Consider the following 19,699-nt stretch of genomic DNA (forward strand, 5'->3'; position numbering starts at 1 on the left):
AGTCTGTTCCCTGAAGTATTTTGGTTCTAGCTGTATTTCCATTCCCCTCCCCCTCCCCACCACACACCACCTCTCTCTTTTCCCTCTCCTCTCCTTCTAATTGACAAAAAAGATCCTTTTTAGGAAAGTACAATTCTGACCTGATATTCTTTGTAGGGGACTCAGTAGTCTAGTAGGATCACAAAACCTGCAGTACCTCCAAGGGACCCCCAAACTCAGTTCCAATATACAAAACAAGAGCTGTTTAATCATATCATTTAAACTTCATCTTGTGTGTCAGGTCATTGCTATCAGGAAGCAAATGCTATTTCAGAAGCCACTGCTCACTACCTAGCCACCAATGCAAGCCATACTGTGTCCAGAAAATTCTGTAGTCCCAGTCCAAAACCACAGAACTTCCCTCAGGTCTAGCTATCTATTAACCTAGGAGTCATTGCTTTTCCCTCCCCTCCCCCTGACAAAATGGCAAACAATGGACTTGAAGAATTATTGTTCTCTCAAGGGTATAATCTTCTGTTGGAGTCGGATGTTCATGAAAATGGCTCAGAATTCCAGCAATATGAACAATCTCATGCTACTGGAATTGAGATCCTTTCCTGGCATTCCGCTTTCGGTATAACTGCCTTCTTGCCCTGTCCTTTGATTTCTAGTGACTGGTTTTTTTGTTTTTGTTTTTTTTTTTTTTAAAAGATTCCTTTCTATTTTGTGGTCCTTTATGCCAAATTCCAGATTTGCCTTCCTCCTTCGGATTTTACTTATTAACTGCTTGACTTACCATTCCTTAAATAAATAGTTTGGATTTTGGATTCTGGTCAGAGGGTAGCTACTGGTACACATATTCTTCCTGTCCTTGTGCTTTCCGATAATCTCCCTATTTTGGGTCTACTTCCTGGATATCCTTACTGGCCCTGGCCACACATTCTCTGCGTTCAAAGTCTTTGCATCTATGTGATGTAATAGGTCTGCCTGGATTCCCAGTCCTGGACTTCTCTGGTCAAGCTTGTCTTATCATTGCTCAAGTGTCAAGTTTTTCAAGATAATAAAGTAGTGATGAATTTTGGGGACCTGGAGAAGAGGTAGGAAGGGAACGCAAGCATCTTAAAATCTGATACCCAATGATCAGGGGATCAAAAAAAATTTCCCCTAGCTGTACCCTTGGAAAGCAGAATGCAGCTATTCTTCTGGAAAAGTCTAAGTTACAAACATACTGTTAGAATAACAAGTCAGTTTTGCTGTTTAACTTGCTGTATTTATTTTTAAGACTCCCCGAATAAAATCATTATTCTTACTCATCCCTTTACCTTCCTTACAAGCTCTTCAAGGTAAGGAGTTATTATTATTTTAATTTATTAAATAATAATTTATAAATAAAATATAAATTAAAATTTTATTATTATTATCTTAATCTTTCCACACCCTTAGAGATCCCTGTATCTAGGTAGCATTATTCTGCTTTTAAGGGTAACTTGTCTTTTGATAAACTGAATAAAATGTAAACTTAAGAGCAGGACTGGTGCACTGTACGCTGTGCAGAATAGATCATTAATAAAAGCTTGAATCAATGGGTAATTAGCAAAAGTTTAACTCAATGGACTTTTCTAGAACTTTCCTTGACCCCTCTCACTTAAAGATATACTATCACCATCCTTGAGAGGTTTTATGTATAGTCAGCCTTGGACTCAGGAAGACCCTGGTTCAAGTTATGCCAGTAACATGACAATATCTGCATATTAGAGAGAATTTTTACAAGGGCATCCCAAGGGTTTTGTACACTGAAGTCTAGAACAAAAAGAAACTACCCATAAAAAACAGCCAACTTGGCTTATGTAGGATGTCCCAAAAATCTTAGTGCAGTTTAAAGCTTTTAAAACTTTCTAAGCTTTAATTCAAATTAATTTTTTTTCAAAATAATAAAGTAGTGATGAACTTTGGGGATCTGTGAATGAGGGTAGGTGGAGAATGAACAATTCAAATATATAATCTTATTTATTCAATTTTATGTATACATTCTGCGTTCATCCACTTTACCATTAAACTCACAGAGTAAAACAAATCAAAGTTAAAGACCATACCTAGTTCTGTGCAGTCAGGGATGTGTTATTAAATGTTTGACAACCAGCACTGGGGTATGTGGGGGGAGTGCAGGGGGAAGGAGGGAAAGAAATGTACATTTAACACACTTTAAGTTTAACTTCCACTATTAACATTTTCTCCATCACTTTCTTAAGTCATGTTGAAACTATCAACAAAAGAAACTAAACGTTTGTATGGATTTGTAGCATTTGTAGATTTTTTAAAATAAATTTTTTTTGGAGAAAGTTGAGGTTAAGTGACTTGCCCAGGGTCACACAGTTAAGTATCTGAGGTCAGATTTGAACTCAGATCCTCCTCACTCCTGAGGCATATCTACTATGCAACCTAGCTGCCTTTCATTTTCAAAATTTTGAGGTTTAATGCTCACACTGAAAATATTAGCAATCTGCTTCAAAACTGGTAGTTGAGCTGACTCTACCACATTGCACCAGAGTCTTTCCCTTAACAAAAATAGGAGCTTTATTGAAACTTTTAATGATGCCATAAACAAGTCCAGAATCTCTGCAAATTGTTTTCTGCGGGCAGCTCAGACACATTTGACTTTTCCACAAGTGATTACAAGTGGGATTGCAGGGGAATCCATGTACCTTTGTTGGTCTTGGCAAGATTACCCTACTTCTACAGTCAGTATCTCAGAATCTCTTCAATTTAATTTTTGACTTGAGAAAACTTTAATTCCTCCTATACAATATGAGAATAAGAGAGGGGAAAAGCATGGAGTTCTTCAGAGTCAGATACTTCCATGTTTCCAACACTGGGCATTGGAGCTCTCAGGGCAGTTTTAACCTAATCTGAAGGCAGCCAAAGCAGCCACACATCTTCTGCATCATCTCATGGTGGCCACAGATGCTCCTGGCATATAAACTCTGCATACTAGTGAGTACCCTCCCTCCTCCAACCCCATCCCCACCCCAAACACATACTGATTTTTTTATGTGTGGAATAGAGAGTAATACAGAATAAGCAGGCTCAGAGGGTTGTAATTGCACTACCTCTTCCCTCAAATCTCCCCCTTCTTTGAAATTACCTTTTTTTTCCTCTCAAGGGTATAAATATCCTTTTCCTCTCCTAGGTTCCCATTCTCGTGGTGATCCTTGACTCCCCAGTCAATTGAAACAGTTTGCTTAAAAGTTGTCAGTGATCTAATGGTCTTTGCTCAATGCTCATTCTTATGGACTTCTTTGCAGCATTTGACACTATCTTCCTTTTCCTGGGTTCTTTGACACTACTTTTTTCTTCTATCTATTGGATTTCTCCTTCCCCATATCCTTGGGAAGGGAGTCATTATTCACATACTTCCCCTAACTTCTAATACCATATTTCATAGCATAATTGTCACATCCTGTGTTTTTGGTTCAAAAATTCATTTATAACCTTTTATCGCATAATTGTTGCATTGTATAATTCTGCTTGTCATGGTGCTTAAAAGGTAAGCAGAAAAACAATGTATTCACCAGTATTGACCATATGGATATGCATTTATCTCTTGCACATTGCAAACTGGGAGCCTAGGATTCTCAGCACATGTTCAATTTTAAGGTATGTTCATAGGAATTCTATGCATCCTAATCTTGCACCCAAAACAGTTTAGTAATAAATTATTCTGTCTTATGAAGATTCTGAGGATCACCTGACATGATAAGGTACCAGACACTGAAGTCCTTGCTCGATCTGAACGGCTAAGTATTCAAAGTATGCTTCAGAGAGCGCAACTCTGATGGGTTGGCCATGTTGTTTGAATGCAAAATGTATGCTTGCCAAAGAGACTATTTTATGGAGAACTTGCATGGGGCAGGTGATCACATGGTGATCAGAAGAAGGGATACAAGGACACTCTCAAGAACTTTGGATTTGACTGCGCAACATGGGAGACACTGGCACAGAAACGCTCAGCTTGGCGTGCCCACATCAGAAACCATGCTATGCTCTTTGAGCAAAGCAGAATTGAGACAGTACAAAGTAGACAAAGGATGCGCAAATTTGGGATATCTACCCCTAATATTCACATGGACTATCTGTGCCCAACCTGTGGTAGAGCATTCCGAGCTCATATTGGTCTGATCAGCCACAGTCAGACATACTGAAATTTCATTTTATCATGGTGATGTCCTTTTGGTCCTCTTTGAAGATGAAGGATGACAACCAACCATTTTTAAGTAAAACTGGCACAATTTCTTTTAAAAAAAAAGCTTCACATAACAGTCACACCCCACTTTTTTTGCAGAAAAAAAGAGGCATAAAATTTGTGCCGATTATGCAGTGAAATGTGTATTTACCCCAAAGCTCTGTCCTGAGTGTTCTTTTTTTCCTTTATACTGTCATTTGGTAACTTCATTAACTCTCTTATGTTTGATTCTACATGCAGATGACCCTGATTCCTATATATAGGCTTAATTTCTTGAATGCTAGTCCCACATCACTGACTACTTATTGGACTTGTCCTAAAAGCATTTCAAAGTCAATGTGTTCTGGACAGAATTCGCTATCTTTACTCAACCCTCTCCCCTTCCAAACTTCCCCATTTTTGTTGAGGGTACATTTTTTCAGGTTTATAACTTATTGTTCAGATTTATCACCTTGGCATTTTCTTTGATTTTTCACTTTCACTTAACGCAGAAAGCCAATCTACGGCTAAATCATGTTGTGTCTACCTTGGAATCTCTTTACTCTCATAGCCACTAACCTGTTTCAGGCTCTTATCTTCCCTCACCTGGGCTTTTGCAATAACTTCCTAATTGATCAAGTCCTTTCCCCCATCCATTCTCTACTAACTCCCAAAGTGATTTTCCTAAAGCACAGTCATTCCTCTACTTAGTAAGTTCCAGTGGCTCCCAATTGACTCTAGGATCAAACATCACCTTAAAATTTTTTTGTGTGTAAAATGTTACATATGGTATGAATAATTCAGTAAATATACACATATTAAGTGGATGTGCTCCAACAAGTTTTATAGATAGGAATGCATGATCAAAAGTTTGGAGACCATTAATATAGGGGATAGAGATATGGCCTTTAGAATCAGGAAAATCTGGCTTCAAGCCCCACCTCTCACATAGTAGCTGTGTGACCTTAGGTTAATATATGACTATTGAACCTCTGAGTGACCAGAAAACTCTCTAAAGAACATAAGTTGCAGAATAGTTGTCTATCTACATTGGTAGAGAATAGTTCCTCTTCTGGAATTCCCCACATTAATGAAATAATGTCTGGCCTTCTTGCCCTCATCTAAAATATTGACCTCCCCAAGACAAATAAATGAACAACTCTGTTTCACAAGGTTGTCATGAACATCAAATGCAAAAAAATCTAACGTATACCTGCTTGGCAACAAGGTGCTGTATAAATATGATTAACTCATTTCCCTTGTTATCTCCACCAGGAATATTGTCTTCTTTCTTCCTGTTCTTCTCCAGGGGCATATACTCCTACTCTTAAGTAATAATAATAGCTAGCATTTATATAGTGCTTACTGTGTGCCACACACTGTGGGAAGCCCTTTACAAATATTTGATCCTCACAACAAGCCTGGGAGGTAGGTGCTAAATTAAGGAATCTGTGGCAGAATTGACTTGCCAATGATCACACAGCTAGAAAGTGAACTCAGGTTTTCCTAACTGCAGGTCCAACTCTCTATCCATTGTGCCACCTAGCTGCCTCCAGAACTCTGTTGGTGATACAGACTACCTGAGAACCTTGACAGATTCAGGGACAACATGATGTCTTATTTTGATGGCACTAAGGAGAGGACACTGAACCTTGGGGTGCTATAGATGGACTGATAGATGGAATAGGCAGAAGGACCCAGTCCTTTGGCAGGTGGTTTTATCATATCGTGTACAGAATAACCATTGTTATCAGGACAGAAAGTAGTGAATGATTTTGATGGGCTAAGAATGAATGCAGGAGGAAAAAGAAAGAGAGGCAAGGTCATAAGGTCTTAGATCTAGAGTTAAAAGGACTTTGGAGGACATTTAATCCTTTCCTTTCTAGTGGTAGTGTTCTCATCTAGACACCCCCAAATTTGCTTCGGTTGCCTCAGTGAAATGCATTAGGAAGTTGGGTCTTGATTTACAACCCTAACCAACTGGCAAAGACTGGATAGGCCCTCATCAGGTATTGTTAGGAGGATATTTGTGTTTTAATTTTTAAAAAAGTTGATCTTAACTAATAAAATGAACATTTATGTATACATAGTGTAACTAGAAAAGAAGATTGTACATGAAACTGAGCTTCTCAATTATGTACAACTTATTTAAAAAATAAGTAATTTAACATATAAGTTTCAAAGTAGTCCTGCTTTGTCTGATTTATTTTTGTGTGTGTGTATGTGTGGCTTTGTGTTTTCTTTTAAGAATTAACCAAAAAAACAAACAACCCTTCAATGAAAGGAGGATATTCATGTTCTTTCCAGATGATTGATTATACTTCTCCCTTTAGATGCTGAAGATCAGTCTAGACTTGCAATTTACTCCCAGTGAAGACATTCATTACCAAAACAAATCTATAGAGAGTTTAGAAACAGAGGGAAAAACTAAGAGGCTAAATGATTTGTCCAGGTTCACATAATCAGTATATGTAGGACTTGAATCCAGCTTCTTTCTCTTTTAATTTTAAATTCTATTTTGTCTCATTAAAACAAAATTCTTTACTAACCCTGTTTCCTAGCCTTATCCTTGTTACTAAGTTATAAAGCCCATAAAGATAGGTACCAGAAATTCTCTAGAATATTATAATAAAGATGGAGAGGAAGCCAAGACCTACAAGAGTTATTTGAGAGTATGCATGCTAGTACGTATTTTTGCAAGACCATCCAAGAGGCCATGAGGTAAAGATGGCTTGGACCAAGTGGATGTTGGCACTGGGAATGAAGGGAAAGCCACTTTTTTTGACAGTTCCACTGAGATTTATAATGCTCACCTGAAAATTCTTAAGAGTTTTGATTTAGAAAATAGAAATTCATTCAAACCCTTCCTCCCTTCAAAACACCATAGTACGTTTGTTTTACTACTCTCGGGAATATGTACATATGCATGCATGCATACACACATGTATAGACAGACATGCAGACACATGCACACAATAAATAGCAAGGATAAATAAACATATGCATATGTAGATAATATGTGTATATATAATATATAAATAAATGTATGTATATTTAAATCAAATTTAATGATAATATATAATAACATATGATATACACTACTCTTGGGAATATGTATATATGCATGCATACACACATGTAGACATACATTTAGATACACATGTACATAAAAATAGTAAGGCTAAATAAATATCTGTACATGTAATATATAAATATATATTTAAATAATACCATTTAATATCAAATATATAATAATTAAAAATGTATAATAACGTGTAAATAAAGAATAAAATTTAAATAGTAAACCAACATATACATAACATATAACATGTATGGATATGTGTGTACACCACCCAAATGTATGTATGTATACGCATGCATATACACATGCATGTAAATTTCCAGTCGATGTTATTAGAAAATCACTTTTGGATTTGATCCAAGAAAACAACTCTGGTGGAAGCAACACTGGTAAGTTTATGAATTACTTCCAACATTGTGGCTAATTGGCACACCAGCTGTGTGGGGAATTCCTAGTGAAGAAGAAACTTCCTTTCTGGGAACTTTCCAAAGGGAAATCATCATTTCCCCCTTCATGGGTGATGGCTAGACTTCAGCTTCTAAGATATCTTTGAAAAGCCTTCTGAATCTGCATGACAACGTCCTGGGCCAGACTAGGGATAGAATAAGAAGGTAGAAGGTAGGTATTGTGAAGTGGAAAGAACACTGAATTTGGAGTCAGAGAGGACCTGTATTTAAATTCTGATTTAGTAATATACTACCTTTGAGACTTTGGACAGGCTACTTTGAGCCACAGTTTCCTCATCTGAACCAAGGGGTTTCAAAGATGATCTTTAAGATCTTTTCCAACTCTAAATTCCATGACTTAATTGCAAAGACTTAATTCTTTACCATGGAATTTGCAGAAGTTGATAATTTTTGTCCCAGGGAATAGATTTCTTCACATCTAGGTGCCTTAAAGCCCAATTTCAGCATAGCACTGCTTTCCTCACATGGCCCTGGGAGCCACTACATGCCCACAACCAGGGGAACATCCAGTCTAAAGCATCCAGCAGCACTCTTGAGAATCCAAGGGCAAAGTCTTTGAACCCAAGTTGGTCCTAGGTGAGCAGTTGCCTGGATAAGATAATTCAAGGGACTCGGGAAAGCCAACATATGGCAAAGTATGGCTACCACTAGCCTGTTCAAGATTTTAACCATGACAGTTAATCCTTTGACTTCAGCCATTTTTGCTTATAAATAACACCTGTTTAAAATCTCCTTCATCAAAACCCCTAAAACTGAGACTAGGAGCTCGGATTGAGTGACTAAGAAGGCTTGAATGCCTTTCTGATTTATGCGTTTCATACATTGCCACCACCCTCAGGGAATATATGGGTAAAGTGTGCTTGAGGCCCAACCTCAAAGGACTTTTCAGTAGAGGCAGGAAATTAGGAATAACTGCTACCGGTACAGTCCAGACAAGCAGGATTGGATTAAATATGACCTAAATTTCTATGACTGCTTACTTCCCTTTGTCAAATGCAGACTAAATCTGAGCCCTAGAACACCATCAAGCCACTTAAGAAAACCCACATATACCACAATGACGATATAAGGAGAAGAGAACCAGGACCTAACAGTGTGGGCATGTCTGGTGATTTTAGGGGGCTTTAACTGACCATTTTCACCACTACTCTTTCTCTCCACCATATCCACTAATCTAATTACATCCATCCTTAATTTACCTCAGAAGCTTTTCCATCATCTGGCTGCCTCAAACAGAAGTCACAGTACAATTAGCTACCAATCAAACCCACTGTTTCTTACAGTACAGTTAGTGTCTCAGGGTTATCTCCTCTCTCCCAGTAGCACCCGGTACTGTTTGATCTCTCTTTTGCTATTATACCCCACTTTCTTCCTACCGTAATGACAATATGATTCTAAAAGAGAAAGTGAAATGAGTCTGGAAACTCTTTTGAGACAGGGGGTGCAGGGTATGGAAACCCCCTTGAACTCTCCTTGAATTTCTCAACTTGATCTGGGCATTCGCCTGAGGCTATAAGCCTTTAATTTTTTGCTAAGCCCAGTTCTCTGTTACCCTTAACCCAGCCCAGATGGTCTTCAAAGTCTGTTCCCTTTGGATTGATTGTCTCCAGCTACTTCCCACCCTTGATCCTATCTAAATCTTGGTTCCTGGCCTCTGACCTCTAGTCACTCTAGACTACTGGACACTCCCACCAAGATCCTCCCAAACCCCTCCTCCAATCACGCCAGACTTTTTGGTCAACACTAGATCCCTTCCAGTCTTTCTGTATATAAGATCCATCCTGTTTCAATGAAAAGTGCTCGGATCCAATCTGGCCTGCTTGCATTAGCTACACAAATGCTCAGATTCCTTAGTAGTCTCCCCAATATGGCAGATCTTTAATAAACTTTGTTTTTCTTTTGCTGAAAGAAGACTTGGGTCAAATTCATTCATGCAGGAACTGAGTGTCACTATTTTGGGGTCCCAGCACCCCTAAGCCTCAATAGATCTACTATTCCTTTAATATTCTAGTTATAAACCCATCCTTCAACATTCAATTCTTCTGCTAAGGAGTAAAACCAGCATGGTTTGGAGGTGTCCTGTTTTATTCATTCATTCATTTGTTTGTTTGTTTTTGCTTAGTAGATACTAAAGTTTGGCAGTTTTATCCCCAGAAACCTCCATTACTACAAAAAACACAACCTTCACAAACAATATGCACTTTGGTTTTAAATTGACTAAAGCTAATTTTTTATGTCACCTGGCTCTGTAAACCTTCATTATTCCCAGATCTCTAGGTTTTCCTAGAAAAGCCCCAAAGCAAAGAGGAGACAGATGCTGTCTCTTCAAAGAAGCCTGATCAGGGGTTCTTTTTTATTTTTAAAAAATAATTAAATAATTTTTTAAATAAATTTTTTTTAATTTTTAAATTTTAATAATTTAAGTAATTAAAACCTTTTAAATAAAAGGTCCTCAATACCTTTTGTTTTTTTTAGAGCAACTTCTTTTTCAAATATAACCTTCCCCCCAACCCTGAATAACAAAGAAAGAGGGGGAAAATGTCTCCCTTTTAAGTGAAAATTCTACCCAAAGTTTCCCAGATTGGAAGGGAGTTGAAATCCTGTTTTCTTTACAATTTGCTTGATTTTCAACTCAACCATATTTTATTAAGTACTCTCTCTGTGACAAGCACTGCAATAAATATGAATACAAGAGCACAGAGTGAATTGAAGAGGATGGGATCATATCTTAAAAAATGAAATTAAGTGGTAAGAGAGGAATATACTGGGAGGAGAAAGGGAGAAATGGAATGGGACAAATTATCTCTCATAAAAGAGGCAAGCAAAAGACTTTTTAGTGGAGGGAAAAAGAGGGGAGGTGAGAGAAACACATGAAGTTTACTCTCATCACATTCGACTAAAGGAAGGAATAAAATGCACACTCATTTTGGTATGAAAACCTGTCTTACAATACAGGAAAGTGGGGGTAAAGGGGATAAGCAGGGTGGGGGGGAAGATGGAAGGGAGGGCAATGGGAGGAGTGAGCAATTTGAAGTCAACACTCATGGGGAGGTGTGAGGGGCGCTCTGGACCTGGGCCCCCTGGGTGGATAGGAGACGCCCAAGAGTCTGGACCTGCTGACGTGGCTTTGCCACGCTGGCACTGGGGCGGCTCTACTGGACTGGGCTGGGCTCCGCCCTCAGGGAGGAACTGGGGAGGGGCTTACCCGGAATAGGAGGGCGAGTTCTGGGTGATTTAAGGCACAACACGGAAGGGGATGGCGGGACTTCTGGCTGACCATCATGTAATAAAGGTGCTCTTATCCACCTCTGGAGTTCTGCCTGATAATTTCTCCCCCCGATCCCCAAGGGGGGAGCCAGAGAAGTCTGAAGACCCTTGGGCAGGGTGAGTGATGCGGTAATTAGGGCTCCGCCCCTAACAGCTGGCGCCCGAACAGGGACTGCTAGGAGACCGCTAGCCCCCCAGACCGCAGGCGGGTGGGGGAAGATCAGGCAGCCCTAGAGTCAGAGGACTTTAGGAAGGATGGGACAGAAGCAGATAAAAGCCCGCATTGATCCGGAGGATAAAGGCGTTCTCGCCTGTCAGATTTATAAAGTCTGTAAAGAACAAGGTATCAGGATTCACATCAGAGATTGCCGAGAATGGGTGAACAAAATCTGGACGGTCAGCCCCTGGATAGAGCATGTAGGAATAGATCCGGGCAGATGGGTGGTGGTGGGCCAACAAATGGCCTCTTACCATAAGAATGATCCTTCTCTCCTAACGCCCAAGGATTTTGTAGTATGCTCGGCAATTGGCGCGGCATTTAACCCCGTGCCGCCTCCCATTTCTGGAAATCAGAGTACTCAGGTGGGAGATTCTATTATGGGGTCGGACAGCGAGGACGAGGGAGAGAAACTGTACCCCTGGGAAGAGATGAGGCAAAGTGAGAATACTGACCCCCCTAAACGGGACTTTCCTCCACCTCCCGATTGGGATCAGCTAGAAAGACGGGAACAGTGGAAAGCTCCGAAGGAAGCTCAGGCTGCTCAGAAAACGCCTAAAGGGGTGACAACCCACAGAGGAGCAGGACAAAAGGAAGAGGGCAGGGAAGGAGAAGTTACCGCTCTTATGGCCCAGTTATCCACCGGGCCCCCAGTGAACTCTCAGTATAAGTTCGAGCGGGCTGGTAAGAATGCAGGGTTTGAATATCGCCCGCCCTCGCAGACAGCCCCCCCTGCCAATGAGCCTCCTCACTCGTAGCCTCCAGCAAGCTGCGAGAGACGGGGAAGATGTAGAATGGGCGGAGTGGGGGACAGGCTTTTACCCGGTCTTAGTTGAGAATCCCGGCCAGGAAAATGAAACTAGACACCATCGGCCAGTTCCCTTTAAGTTTATGAAGGAATTGAAAGAGGCCGTGTCCAAGTATGGCCCAGGCTCAGTATTCGTACAGAAGGCATTAGCTTCCTCGGTGGCAGCCTTTCCTTGGCTTCCTTATGACTTCCTAGAGGTAATGCAGGCGATTCTTGACCCAGCCACCTTCATGGCCTATAAAGCTTATGTGCGTCGCGCTGCTAAAGCCTATATAGAGGAAGCCAGAATAACCAACGCCGAAGAAGCCCTAGAGATGATCACCGGGTCGGGAACTTGGTCCACGCTACAAAGGCAGTTAGACTTTGATGGGAACGTCAGGCATGCCGTGAATGTGGTCTATCTCAGGGCTCTGGAGAGGTTAGGTACCCCTGGGGCAGGGACCATGTTGTCCTCCCTAAAACAGAGAAAGAACGAGAGCCCCCTGGACTTTGTAAGCAGGGTAAAGGAAACTGTCCATGCCACGTTTGGAGGTAACCGGGGAGCAGCCCCCTATCTAGTGGTGCAATTAATCAAAGAAGGGCTCAAGCTGGAATTTGGCACCGTCTTTTCCTCACTCCCGTATCTGCCTACCCTAGAGCAAATAGTTGAGAAGTTAATGGACCTCCCCCAGAAAGATCCCTTTACAGCCATAGCCGAGACCTTGGAAGGCCAACAGCGCCTCCTAGCGACAGTATTGGACAAGAAGGGAGACAGGCCAACATGCTTTAATTGTGGCAGAAAAGGGCATTTCAAGGCTGCCTGCCGAAAAACCCCCAAAGGAGTTCAGTGCTTTTCTTGCGGAAAGCTTGGACACATAGCTAAATATTGTAGATCCAACCCACAAGGGTCGGGAAACGAGAAGAGGGGGTCCCCAGGGGGAGGGGCCCCCGAAACTCGTCTCAGAGGACTCAGCAACACCCCCGAAACTAATGGAGGTTTTAATGGTAGACCAAAAGAATAAATGCCCATTAGAAATCCCTCCCTGGACCACCATGTCGGTCTCAGTCCTGAGCCGCAATTTTCCCCGCTTGGTAATTGGGTCAGAACATTGTCCCTCCGTGGTGGTCCACAGCCAACTCCTCTCCCCCCAGGAAAGAGAGATATGGGTCACCAACCCTCACTCCTGGTCAGTGACGCTGACTCCCGAAACTGAAATACCAAAGGCCATCAATCTACCTTGGCTCGATAAGGATCACCGTCCACAGGGCCCACGAAGCTTTCTCTATTGGACACAACAAATTCTGTCAGAGAGGCCCACAATCACCTTAATGGTGGATGGGCGCCCCCTGGAGGGAATGGTAGATACCGGGGCAGACGTCTCGGTGATCAGAGATTCAGATTGGGACTCCCAATGGCCTACCCAGTGAGTTTCGCAAACTGTGGCCGGGGTAGGGGGAACCCAATTGGCTCGAAAGTCGGAGCGCTTTCTGGCATGGCAATATGAAGATACCCAGGGGAAATTCAAACCGCTCTGCGTGCCTGGTCTCCCCGTTAACTTATGGGGATGGGACGTTCTGAGCGCTATGGGTGCCCACCTTTGCACAGAGAGCCATTTAAACTAGTTGGGGTCACTCCTCCAGTGAGGGCCATTCGAATGCAGTGGAAAGGCAACACCCCTATATGGGTTGAGCAGTGGCCCCTTACAATGGAAAAACTAACGGCCCTCCGAGAGATTGTTAGTGATTTGTTGAAAAGGGGGCAAATTGAGCCATCCTTTAGCCCCTATAATTCCCCAGTATTTGTGATTAAAAAGAAAAGTGGCAAATGGTGCATGCTTATTGATCTGAGAAGAGTCAATGCGGTGCTCCTACCTTTCGGCGCGCTGCAACCTGGCCTCCCTACGCCAACCGCAATCCCCAGACATTGGTCTATGACAGTAATAGACATTAAGGATTGCTTTTATTCAATACCATTACACCCTAGAGATAAGGAGAAATTTGCCTTTTCGATACCCTCTATCAATTTGGCCGCCTCCGCAGAGAGATATCAATTCAGAGTCCTCCCTCAAGGGATGGCAAACAGCCCAACAATGTGCCAGGTGTATGTAGCCGCCATCCTACAACCAGTCAGAAAGAAACATTCAGAGGCCATGGTAATACATTACATGGATGACATCCTGGTTTCATGCGCCACCGAAAAACAAACCCAACAGGTTTTACAGGAGGTCATCGACGCCCTTAAGGCCTACCAACTATATATAGCTCCTGAAAAGATTCAGATCACCTCCCCTTATCAATATCTTGGTCATCACATCGATGGGGACAAGATCCCACATGTACGAACTGATGAAATAAAAACCCTCAATGATTTTCAGAAGCTTATAGGATCCATTCAATGGCTCCGGTCAGTAATTCCCCTCACCGACCAACAGATGGAGCCCCTATATCATATTCTGCGAGGTGACTCTAACCTTATGTCCCCTCGTCAACGGATGGAAGAGGCCTATCGTGTTATAGAACTCATTCATCAAAAAGCCTCATCCTCCTTGGCTCGCATTGATCCCGATAAGCCTGTTCAATTGGCCTTACTACAGGACTTTGGAGGCATTGCTGCCCTTTACCAATCCCATGGAATTCTAGAGTGGATTTACAGCCCTAAGCAGAAGAAGGTTCTGCCTAATGAATGGGAGGTACGCGCACTTTTCCTTTTACGAGCTAGCGAAAAGTGCGTGCAGAACTTTGGGGTCCAACCTATCATAAACCTGTCGGTCTCTCCCGAGGCCCTACGTGTTCTTGCGCAGGCCTCCTTGCAGTGGGCTGCACTTTATGTCAATCATGACTTCTCAAATACTCCACTACCACTCCCTTTACACGGGTGGCACACCTTACCCCTCTCCAGGCCACCGCCAATTGTAGCATCACAGCCAGTAAAAGGAGCCAATGTATTCACAGATGCTACTAAGGCTGAGAGGGCTTCAGTCTACGTCCCGCAGAGAAAAATTTTGCATGTGTTTTCTACTCCATACTCATCAGCACAAAAGAATGAAATGGCTGCCATCATTTGTGCTCTTGAGATGTTCTCCGCAGAATCTTTTAATCTTATTACTGACAGTCTTTATTGTGCTAATGCTATTCTCCAGCTGCAAGAAGCTATTGTGGTGCCATCTCGCTCTACTATTGCTAACTTGCTCTCCAAGGCTAAGAGTCTTCTTCAATGTCGCTCGCACCCTATCTATGTGCTTCATGTTCGTTCTCACGTTTCTCATGAAGGCCCTATCTTTCATGGCAATCATATTGCTGACTCTTCCCTCTACTCCCCAGCCTCATACATTTTCTATGTCACCCCCATGGAGGCGCATAACAGATTCCACCTTTCTGCGCGCTCCCTTAGGATGCTCTATGGCATCCCACGTGACAAGGCTAGAAAGACTGTAAAGCGCTGTACTGCGTGTGTTCCTTTCCGTCCACCCCCTCGTGATCAGGTCGTTAATCCCAAAGGGGAATATCCCAATGATCTTTGGCAAATGGACGTTACCCACTACCATACGTCTCTCCTCCATGTGTGTGTAGATACTGCCTCAGGGTTCATTACGGCCACCTTACAACCCCGAGAGACGACCTCAGCCATTATTGCCCATCTCCTTGAATGCTTTGCCATCGCTGGCGTCCCTAAGGTCCTTAAGACCGATAATGGCCCTGCCTACACCTCTAATGGCTTTGCCACCTTCCTTGCCGAATTTGGCATACGCCATGTTACTGGGATCCCTTATAACCGCACCGGACAGGCTATTGTTGAGCGAGCACACCAGACCTTAAAAAACATGCTCAAAAAACAAAAAGGGGGAGTTGCGGGACGGCTGACACGCGCACAGCTAGCCCGCGCTGTCTATACCTTAAATTTTCTGCAATTCCGGGACGATGGCCTCACCCCAGCCATGAGGTTCTACGGGCACTGTAAAAGCATGAGCCCCCAAAGTCCCGAATGCAATAAAGCACCCCCTTGTCCGGTAGGAAGTAAAGTCTGGTGGAAAGACGACCAGGGAGAATGGCAGGGTCCCAACGAGGTCATTGTGAGGGGGAAAGGGTATCTTTGTGTCTCCACAGGCGACAAAGAACCTGGAGTCTGGGTCCCCCTCCGAAGGACGAGAGAGGCACCGCCTGCCACAGAAGAGCAAGAGACAGCGCAGAGGAAAGAGGGGGAAGAGGAAATCTCGGAGGCTGCGAAAGATGCAGATGGATAGGATGCTGCAGCTCCTGACGCTAGTTCAGGCAGTTTCCCTGATGACTGGGATTCGCTTTAACGAGACTCTTCTAGCGCCCGAACGGTCGCAGCCGCCTACACATTGGGCCGTCACTCCCCATCTCCCAGCGTTTCAGCTAGTGACCTGGCACCATGAGGCAATTCCGCTCATAGTGACAGGGAATGCCACCCTCATTACGGGGGGAGCAAGGGCCCCCTTGCCAGCTGCCCTGAAAAAATACAACACCACCCTGTCCTGGCATTCATGGACCATGCCCATATGCCTGCGGCTGAATGACACCACGTCGCACTCCACCCATGGCCCCGCGGATATTTGCTTTCCCTTGCAGACACAAATCGCAGACCAGGCACCGCACCCAGCAAAGCACCCTGGGGCCTTACGGATCCACATGGCGGTCATCCCCCACACAGGCAAGGGGAACCGCAGCGTAGTCGACCCGTCTCCCTTGCTGCCGTGCCACCCCACCCCGTGGGTTTTTAGCCCCATGCAGGCCTGCTCCACCAGCATCCACCAGCAGGGGCCTGCCAAGAATGGAACACACATCGTATTCTGGGACGGTGGGCTGGTGCCCACGCTGGTGGCACCAGTGCCAGTTGCTCAGCCAGGAAGGGTGTAGACGCACTTGTGGAAGATCGGGCTGGCCCTGAACCATACCGTGGTGGCCGTCAAGTTCGACTCCTCTATTGCCGACCTTTGGTCCCACCCCGACAAATATCATGCTTGGAAGCCGGTGTTTGACCACGAGGTCTGCTGCCCCTCCGAGCAATCTGGCCGCGTATATATGTGCTCCAATCTGACAGGGACAGTCCAGACAGGCCCCAACGCCATGTTTCTCCTATGCGGAGCTGGGAACCTGAGTACTACGGGCTCGGCAGAGGTAGGGTGTAATGTGAGCTGCAACGAGCCGATTATCACCAATACTCTCAACAGCACGTGTGCCGAGTACTTTATCCTGCTCCTGCCAATTCCTCCGTACACTATTCACCCGGTGAGAGCTGCGCCATACGCTATCTCGCCCGCAGATGACTTGCTAGACAGAATCCTGCGCCAAAAGAGGGAAGGTCCTGGGTTTGGAGACGTGCTATCAGTAGTCAACTTGGCACTGAATATCCTAGAGGAGGTGCAGATTCAGAAGATGCAGAGGGAACTGAACTTTCTTGCTGAATCCCTACAAAAGTTCATGGTTCAGTCTGGGATTGCGTGGGAACACCAGGAACATATCGATAGAGTACTGTTCGAACAAGTACAGGCAGTCTCAGAAGTTGTTGAGGTGCTGACACATCAGCAGTCCCTCATGATACGTTATATGAGAATGCCCTGCCATTATAGGTATTATCCTGTTTGTGTAACACCTGTTCCATATAACAATACCCTGTACAAAGAGCTCGAGGACCTATTGAAAACTGCCACTGCAGTCACTAACTTTACCTCTGAGTTAGCAGCACTAGATTTGGTGATTAGAGCTATGGAGAATGCAACAATACAATTCCATGAGGACTGGGAGAAAAACTATAATGATGCAAGGGATTGGTGGGATGGGTTGAACTTGCACCAGCTGCTCCAGTGGGTGTCCTTAGGGGGCGCCATGTTGATTCTTGGGTTTCTTGTATGCTTATGCTTACCGTGCCTCATCTCATGTCTGTTTAGAGCTGTCCGTGAGTCTCTTGAGTCCATAAAGGCAGAACTCGTCCGCCCCCATCATTAAAACAAAAAGGGGGAGTTGTGAGGGGCGCTCTGGACCTGGGCCCCCTGGGTGGATAGGAGACGCCCAAGAGTCTGGACCTGCTGACGCGGCATTGCCACGCTGGCACTGGGGTGGCTCTACTGGACTGGGCTGGGCTCCGCCCTCAGGGAGGAACTGGGGAGGGGCTCACCCGGAATAGGAGGGCGAGTTCTGGGTAATTTAAGGCACAACACGGAAGGGGACGGCGGGACTTCTGGCTGACCATCATGTAATAAAGGTGCTCTTATCCACCTCCGGAGTTCTGCCTGATAATTTCTCCCCCCCCCCCCCCCATCCCCAAGGGGGAGCCAGAGAAGTCTGAAGACCCTTGGGCAGGGTGAGTGATGCGGTAATTAGGGCTCTGCCCCTAACAGGGAGGGACAGGATCAAAAGAGAGAACAGAAGCAATGAGGGGCAGGATGGGATGGAGGAAAATATAGTTAGTCTTACACAACACGACTATCATGGAAGTCATTTGCAAAACCACACAGATATGGCCTATATTGAATTGCTTGCCTTCCAAAGGGAATGGGTGGGGAGGGAGGGATGAAGAGAAGTTGGATCTCAGAGTTTTAGGAACAACTGTCAAGTACTGTTCTTGCTCCTAGGAAATAAGAAATACAGGTAACGGGGTATAGAAAGTTATCTGGCCCTACAGGACAAAAGAGAAGATGGGGACAAGGGAAGGGAGGGATGTTAGAAGAGAGGGCAGATTGGTGATAGGGGCAATTAGAATGCTTGGTGTTTAGGGGTGGGGGGAGGGGAGAAATGGGGAGAAAATTTGGAACCCAAAATTTTGTGAAAATGAATGTTAAAAGTTAAATAAATTTTTTTTAAAAAGTGAAAAAAATTATATTTCAATCTGCATTCAGAGTTCATTAGTTCCTCTTTCTTGAGGTAAATAGTATTTTCATCATGAGTTCTTCAGAATTATCTTGGATTATTGTATTAATCAGAGTTGCTGAGTCTTTCACAGTTGATCATTGTTATAACATTACTGTTACTATATACAATGTTCTTCTGGTTCTGATGGGGTTCAGACTCTGAGAACCTCCTTGAACTCCCCTAGAATCTTCCCACTCAATCTGGCCTTTCATACTCAAATCTGTTACCCTTAACCTAGCCTGGCCCCCCATTGTCAGTTACTTTGGGATTGCCCTACCTGTTTCCCATCGAAGTCCTCCATTGTCTGATACCTCCCAATTGCCTCCAGCTGTTTGCCACTCTTGATTACCCTAGTCACCCCAGTCTAATCCAGATCCTCCTTAGACCCTCCTCCCAAACCACTAGACCACCTCTAGATCTTTCCCATGATCCTTCTGTATATAAATTCAATCTCACCTCCATGAAGGTGCTCAGATTCAATCCAGCTCAAAATGTCTAGTTGAGATTCTATCTGACCTGTTTGTTAATAGGAGCATTAGAAATGCTTAGGCTCCTTTAGAGTCAAGCCAATATGGCGAATCTTTAATAAACTTTGTTTTTCTTTGGCTTTAAGAAGGCTTGTGTCGAATTCATTCGAGCAGGAGCCTTCATGTCAGTATTTTGGAGGTCCCCAGAACCCTGAACCTCAACAGTTCTGTTTGCTTTACTTTGCTTCAGTTCATGTAAGTCTTTCCAGGTTTTTCTGAAATCATCCTGCTCATCATTTCTCAGAACAGTAGTATTCCACCATAATCATATACTACAACTTATT

General features: G+C 43.7%; 1 protein-coding gene across 2 annotated transcripts in view; it reads right to left on the reverse strand.

Moving 5' to 3' along the window:
* Positions 1-19,699, reverse strand: part of LOC140506880 (interleukin-3 receptor subunit alpha-like) — a 113,765-nt gene that overhangs the window by 79,984 nt on the left and 14,082 nt on the right. The gene's annotated exons all lie outside the window — the stretch shown is intronic.

This window comes from Notamacropus eugenii, chromosome 5 (assembly GCF_028372415.1).
Source record: "Notamacropus eugenii isolate mMacEug1 chromosome 5, mMacEug1.pri_v2, whole genome shotgun sequence".
Classification (NCBI taxonomy): domain Eukaryota; kingdom Metazoa; phylum Chordata; class Mammalia; order Diprotodontia; family Macropodidae; genus Notamacropus; species Notamacropus eugenii.